Consider the following 7593-nt stretch of genomic DNA (forward strand, 5'->3'; position numbering starts at 1 on the left):
TAATTTATTAAAAGAAATGAAAAACTGCTGCTGTGTTCAGCATTTGAATTTCTTTTTTTTTTTATAGATTTCATTTATTTATTTGAGAGATTGAGAATGAGAGAGAGAGCATGAGAGGGGGGGAGGGCCAGAGGGAGAAGCAGACTCCCTGCTGAGCAGGGAGCCTGATGCGGGACTCGATCAGGGGACTCCAGGATCATGACCTGAGCCAAAGGCAGTTGCTTAACCAACTGAGCCACCCAGGCGCCCCAGCATTTGAATTTCTAATAGTTAATCACATATTGTTCTTTCCATTTGATCTTAAAAACTGTAGAAATTTTTAAAATGCTAAATTTAAGATATAGTCTTTAAAAAATTTTTTTTGTTGTTTTTTTGTTTTTTTCCTTAGGTAAACTCTATACCCAACATAGGGCTTGAACTCAAAACTCTGAGATCAAGTGCTATATGCTCTAAGGACTAAGCCAGCCAAGCCCCTCAGACATAATCTTATTAAAAAGGAAACAAGGGGCACCTGGCTGGCTCAGTCAGAAGAGCATGTGACTCTTGATCTTGGGGTTGTGAGTTTGAGCCCCATTGAGTGTAGAGATTACCAAAAAATAAACAAACTTAAAAAAAAAAAAAACCACACACACACAATAAAATGTGCCTTAAAAAAACAAAAAAAGAAAAAGAGGGGTCACCTGACTGGCTCAGTCAGTGGAGCATGTGGTTCTTGATCTCCAGGTTGTGAGTTTGAGTCCCATGTTGGGTGTAGAGATTATTTAAAAATAAAATCTTTACAAAATAATAAAAATAAAATTAAAAAAAAGAAAGAAAACAAGCCTCAGTTACCATTCAAAAATACTGATGATATTTTCTTTTAAAATATTTTATTTATTTGAGAGAGAGAGAGCACAAGCAGGGGAAGGAGCAGAGGGAGAAGCAGACTCCCTACTGAGCAGGGAGTTCAACGTAAGGCTCAATCCAAGAACCCTGTGATCGTAACCTGAGCTGAAGGCAAATGCTTAACCAGCTGAGTCACCCAGGCGCCCCAGACTTCTGATGATACTTGAGAAGGAAAAACAAGTTATAAAGAAAATACAGAAATGAACATTTTAATTTTGTACGTTTTATGAGTCTATTGTTGGAAAATGCAAAGGACTCTATCAAAAATTATCAGAGGCAATAAGTTCTTATAATTATATACATATAATAACTATGCAAGATTATTTGTACATGTGAATGCCATAGTGCTAAAATATGCAATGATAATGAAATGATAATTTGGATTCTGTATCCAATTCTAATCCGTGCATGTGTGCATGTATGTGTGTGTGTGTCTGTATAAGGATGGGGGATAACACACAAATAAGTAATTCTCAAGACATCAGCTGGTATTCTAGAATTCAGTTCGGTTTCAAACTATCTACCCAGAGACAGCATCAGATTCTACAGGTTAAAGGCTACAGTCCTACAAGACCATCCCTCACCCTCCAAGTCAGATGTCTGTTGTAAGCCCAGGTTGATACCTGTGCTTCCCACTGAAGGGCTATAGACTGGAAGTTCCCATACCTTCACTCCAGTCTTAGGTTTGATTAACTTGCTAGAGTGGTTCACAGAATTCAAAGAAATATTTTATCCACTAGATTACTGGTTTATTATAAAAGAATATAACTCAGGAACAGCTGGATGGAAGAAATGCAAAGGGTAAGTATGTTGGAAGGGGTGTGGAGTGTCTCTGCCTTCTCTGGGCATGCTACTCTCTCTGTACCAAGTTCACCAACCCAGAAGCTCTCAAAACCATGTCATTCTGGGTTTCTAGGGAGGCTCCGTTAAGTAGGCACGGCTGATTAAATCACTGGCCATTGGTGGTTGAACTCAAATTCCAGCACCTCGCCCTTCCTTTGAAGTGGAGAGAGAGGTGGGACTGAAGGTTCCAACCCTCTAATCACAAGATTGTTTCCCCCCACAACAAGAAGCCCCCACCACTTCAGTAGCATAAACCCAGCTGTGGTGGAAAGGCACTTTTTATAAATAAGACATCCATTTCACCATGATGGCTCTAAAGTAATTTCAAGAACTAAGGACAAAGACCAAATATTGTGACAAAAACCATCCCTGTTTCTCTTATCAGCTCAGGAGTTTCCAACAGTTTTGGGTGTTCTGGGTCACAAATCACAGACAAAGACTAAATATAATGTGAACTGTATTTTGGACATTCAGATGATTTTGTATGATTCATAGTATCACTGATTCCTTTTTTTTTTTGTTTGTACAAATATTGAATTATTGATAATTAACTCAAGACACACAACATTTATAAAATCCCAGGATTGTAACAGAAAAATAAAAAGATAAGAATGAATGGATGGACAGATATATAATATTCCAAGTTGAGAATTTTAAATACAGAAGACAACAGTTCCTAACTGAATGTAATACATAGGTTTATGCATCATTGATGCATTATCAATGGAAGTTTATAACAGAATAGAAAATAGAACTTGACAATTTGATAGTCACCTGGAGGGCCAAAGAACTCAATATGAATTAAAAAATATGTATCTATTTACATACAATTGTTCTGTCATATTGAAACATTTTAGAAAGTAATAAAACCCAAAACATTACAGTGCTGGGTTAAAAGAACATAAATTGCCCAGGGGATTCTATTCCATTGTTCATATATTATAAAATTAATGCATGGTGAAACAGAAGCAATATAACAACTGGGGAGAGAGGCTGCGGGGTTGGGGTGGCTGATAATTCTGCTCTCAGCGGGCTTCTCTGCCTCCCTGTCTCCACACCTAAGTTCCTGCCATTTGCTTGGCTAAGTGGGTTCAGGGCCTGCCGAGTCCCTCTGTTCTCTATCTGCACATCATTGTGTTGCCATATCTGGTATCTGGCCAGAAACTGGTTATTATCTTAGGTTCTGGGGTCAGGCTTTGGTTGGGAGAGCCAAGCTGTATGCTCTAGCTCAGCTTCATCACGTGGAGACACTGGGAATATTGGACATGAACTCAGTTCTTTCAAAGCAGTACTTCCTGACCTGCACTTTCTTGGAGCATGTTCCCAAGTTCCTAAGTTCTTGTCTCGAGTTCCTCGGGAACCTGTGGTAGAAGGGAAGGTTTGGATGGATATGGCTGATAAAGGTGCTTTGAGAATTCCTGACCTTCTGACTATAATGCAATAGAAACTCACTGCAAATATTTCCCAAATCACTACTAAAGAAAAATTATTGTGATGACTGGATATCAGGATAGGAAAAAATTAATTTAGATTTATACCTATTCTATATACTGCAATGAATTTGAACCATTCAGAGGCCTAAACATTTAAAAATATATGAAAAAAAAACAGAATAGCATATAAAACACGTGCCATGCCCTAGCCTGGGCAGTAAAATACGAAGTCAAATTCAGAGTATCCTCAACATAATAAAGTCCATATATGGCAAACCCACAGCTAACATGATACTCAATGGGGAAAGATTGAAAGTGTTTCCTGTAAGATCAGGAGCAAGACAAGGGTGCCCATTCTCACCTCTCCTATTCAACATAGTACTGGAAGTCCTAGCCCAAGCAATCATGCAAAAGAACTAAAAAGCATTCACATCAGAAAGGAAGAAGTAAAATTGTCTGTTTGCAGATCATGTGATCCTATTTATGGAAAATCCTAAAGACTCCACCATCCACCAAAAAACCCTGTTAGAACTAATAAATGAATCTGGTAAACATATAGAAGTCAGTTGAGTTTCTATACACTAACAAGGAAAAATATGAAAAATTAAAAAACAAAGAAAACAATCCTATTTATAATAGTATCAAAAACAATAAAGTCCTTGGGAATAAATTTAACCGAAGAGGTAGAAGATTTGTATACTGAAAACAGTAAGACTTGGATTTTAAAAAATTGAAGAAGACACAGATACATGGAAAGATATTTAGCGTCCATGGGTCTGAAGAACTAAAATTGTTCAAATGTGCATAGTGCCCAAAGCCATCCCGATAACCAACGTAATCCCTCTTAAAATTCCAGTCACATATTTTACAGAAATAGGGAAAAAAATTCTAAAATTTGTATAGTCACAAGAGACTACAAATTGCCAAAGCAAGCATGAGGAAGGAGAACAAACTGGAAGCGTCACACTTTCTGTTTCCAGCGACACGGTAAGGCTACAGAAATCGAAACAATCTGATACGGTCATTAAAATGCATACCTAGGGGCACTGGGTAGCTCAGTGGGTTAAAGCCTCTGCCTTCGGCTCAGGTCATGATCTCAGGGTCCTGGGATCAAGCCCCTCATAGGGCTCTTTGCTCAGCAGGGAGCCTGCTTCCTCTTCTCTCTCTCTGCCTGCCTCTCTGCTTACCTGTGATCTCTGTCTGTCAAAAAAATAAATAAAATGTTTAAAACGCATACCTAGACACATGGGATAGAGAGCCCAGAGATACATCCCTGCATATGCAGTTGGCTAATATTTGACGTGGTAGTCGAGAACACTTAGTGGGGAAAGAATAGTCTCACCAGTAAATGGTGCTGGGAAAACTGGAAAATCACATGCAAAATGATTAAGTTAAACCCCTTACACCACCCACAAATATTAACTCATAATGAATTAAAAACTTAAATGTAAAACCAGAAACTATGAAACTCCTAGTAGCAAATATGGGGAAAAGTGTTCTTGAAAGTGGTTGCAACAAGTTTTTGGATCTAGTAACACAAATACAGACAACAAAGGCAAAAATAAATGAGTGGGATCATACCAAACTAAAGAGCTTCTGATCAGAGAAACAATCAATGAAAAGCAGAGGCAACCTGTGAAATGGGAGAAAATATTTGTAAATTATCTGATAAGGGGTTAATATACAAAATATATAAGGAAATCACACAACCCGATAGCAAAACCAATTAGATTAAAAATGGGCAGAGGGCCCAAATAGACATCTTTCTAAAGAAGACATGCACATGACCAATAGGTACACAAAAAGATGTTCAACATCACTAATCATCAGGAAAATGCTAATCAAAACCAAATGAAATATCACCTCACACCTGTTAGAGTAGCTGTTATCAAAAAGATAAGAGATAACAAGCATTGGCAAGAATGTGGAGTAAAAGGAAATCCCTGTGTGTTGTTGGTAGGCATGTAAATCCGTGCAGCCACTATGGAAAATAGTATGGGGGTTCCTCAAAAAATTAAGAACAGAACTACCATGTGATCCAACAATCCCGTTTCTGGATGTATATCCAAAGGAAACAAAATCAGAGTCTCAAAATATATCTGCACTCCCATATTATTGCAGCAGTATTCATAATAGCCAACATCTGGAAACACCAAAATATGGAAATGAATGGAGAAAGACGATATGCCGTAGATATATAATGGATTATTAAGTAGTGAGAGAAAAAGAAAGAGAGAAATACCGTCATTTGCAACATCATGGATGGACCATGAGGGCATGATACTAAGTGAAATAGACAGATAAAGGCAAACATTATAGGATCTCATTTATTTATGGAATCAAAACATGCCAAAATCGGGGTGCCTGACTGGCTCAGTTGGTAGAGCAGGTGGTAGGGCAGGTGACTCTTAATCTCAGGGTTGTGTGAGGTTTGAGCCCTATATTGGGTGTAGAGGTTACTTCAAGATAAATTCTTAAAAATAAAAAGGACAAACTCATAGACACAAAGAGTAGAATAGTGGTTACCAGGAGCTGGGAATTGGTGGGAAAAGAGGAGAGTTGGCCAAAGGATACAAACCTCCAGTTATAGGATGAGTAAGTCCTTGGAATACAATGTACAGCATAGTGATTATGGTTAACAATACTCCATTATTAATACTTCAAGGTTGTTCATAGAATAGATCTTAAATGTTCTCATTACACACACAAAAATGGTAATTATGTAAATTGATGGAGGTGTTAACTAACTTTATTGGGGTAAACGTTTGGCAGTATATACATGCATGAAATCATCCCATGGTATATCTTAAACTTACACAATGATGTCAATTATGTGCCAATAAAGCTGGAAAAAAAGTAAAAATAAAAAATTGTATTTTTCCATCTTTTGTCTCCATTTATTTCTGTGGGATCTCCCATTACTTCTAAGAACATGATAGTTTTTGAGAATTTCCAGGGGCTTTCTCACGTGAGTTCAGCTGCATATGGTATCCATCACTCACCCTTTCCACGCAGCTCCTAGAAGTGTTTTCTCTGTATGGGTTGGATTATGTCCCCCAACCTTTATATGTTGATGTCTTGACATCTGGTTCCCAAGGATGTGACTGTATTTGGAAAGAGAGTCCTTGTAGATGTAATTCGTTAGGATGAGGTCATACTACAGTAGGGTGGGCCCCTGAATCCAATACAACTGATGTCCTTAGAAAAAAAAGGAAATTTAGACACAGACGTACACACAGGGAGAAAGTCACATGAAGATGAAGGCCCCGATCAGGGGGATGTTTCTCCAAGCAGAGGAACACCAGAGATTGCAGTAAACCACCTAGGGGAGAGACATGGGACCGATTCTCTTCCATAACTCTCAGAAGGAAACCACCTCACCTGCACCTTGCTCCTCGAATTCTAGCCTCCAGACCTGTAAGACAATATATTTCTGTTGTTTCAGCCACCCAGTCTGAGGTCCTTTATTATGTCACTTCTAGGCCACTGAGACCCTTGACCAGTGCTTTCTGGAATCGAAGCCCTCTTAAGGCAAACACCAAATGTGCCTTGTTTGTCCTTGAGCCCCCAGGGTTGAGCCCAGAGTCTGACCCACGGTGCACAGTTATTCTTTACTGAGTGAAAGTGTAAATCCCTGTGTAGTGTAATGCTTGTGCCAAGACACTAGTGGGGCGGGGCATCTGTGTCCCATCCTGTCATGTGCCAGGCAGGACATGGTTGTTGGGAAGAAGGTGTCCTTTCACGGAGGCTTGCTGCTGAGTTATGCTGGAGCTGGCCTGTGTTCTCCGAAACCACGCGAGGCTGCGAGGCAGTGTTCCCAGCGTTGTGTAGGGATCTTATATAAGGATCACTCTTCGGGTCTGTCCTTTGCATTTCCGTTTTCCTAGGGTTTTGCTATGAACCTATGAGAGTGTTCCAGAGAAAAAAAATATTGGACTTACTCCGAATGTGCAGAACTCAAAATACCACCTCACCTCCAAGAAACCTGGTATTGTTTCTTTTTAAACCAATCATGCAGCCTGATGCTTCCCCCTTAGGATGTCCTCCCAGCAAGTGCCTCGGTGGCCGTCGGTGACAGTCTCCCTGTTGGCTCATCCCAACTGCCCTCTAGGCTTGTCTGTTGTTATCAGATCCATCCAGGAGGACTGTGTCAGTGAAGCAGTGGTTCTAACTCACATTTCAGCTTCCAGGGTTGTCTGTGTGTGATGGTAGGACACTGGAACTTATGTTTACACATAACAGGAAACAGGAAACTGTTTTCAAGGTCTACTACTGAATGCAACTGTGCAATCCCTTTCCTCCACCCATTCGTTCATTCAACCAAGAGTTTCAAATTGAAAAGCCACTGGGTGGCTCAGTGGGTTCATCCTCTGCCTTTTGCTCAGGTCCTTATCCCAGGATCCTGGGATAGAGCCCTGCATTGGGCTCTCTG

The sequence above is a fragment of the Mustela putorius genome, unplaced genomic scaffold (genome assembly GCF_011764305.1).
Source record: "Mustela putorius furo isolate JIRA1106 unplaced genomic scaffold, ASM1176430v1.1 tig00003858_pilon_pilon_pilon, whole genome shotgun sequence".
NCBI classification, from domain to species: domain Eukaryota; kingdom Metazoa; phylum Chordata; class Mammalia; order Carnivora; family Mustelidae; genus Mustela; species Mustela putorius.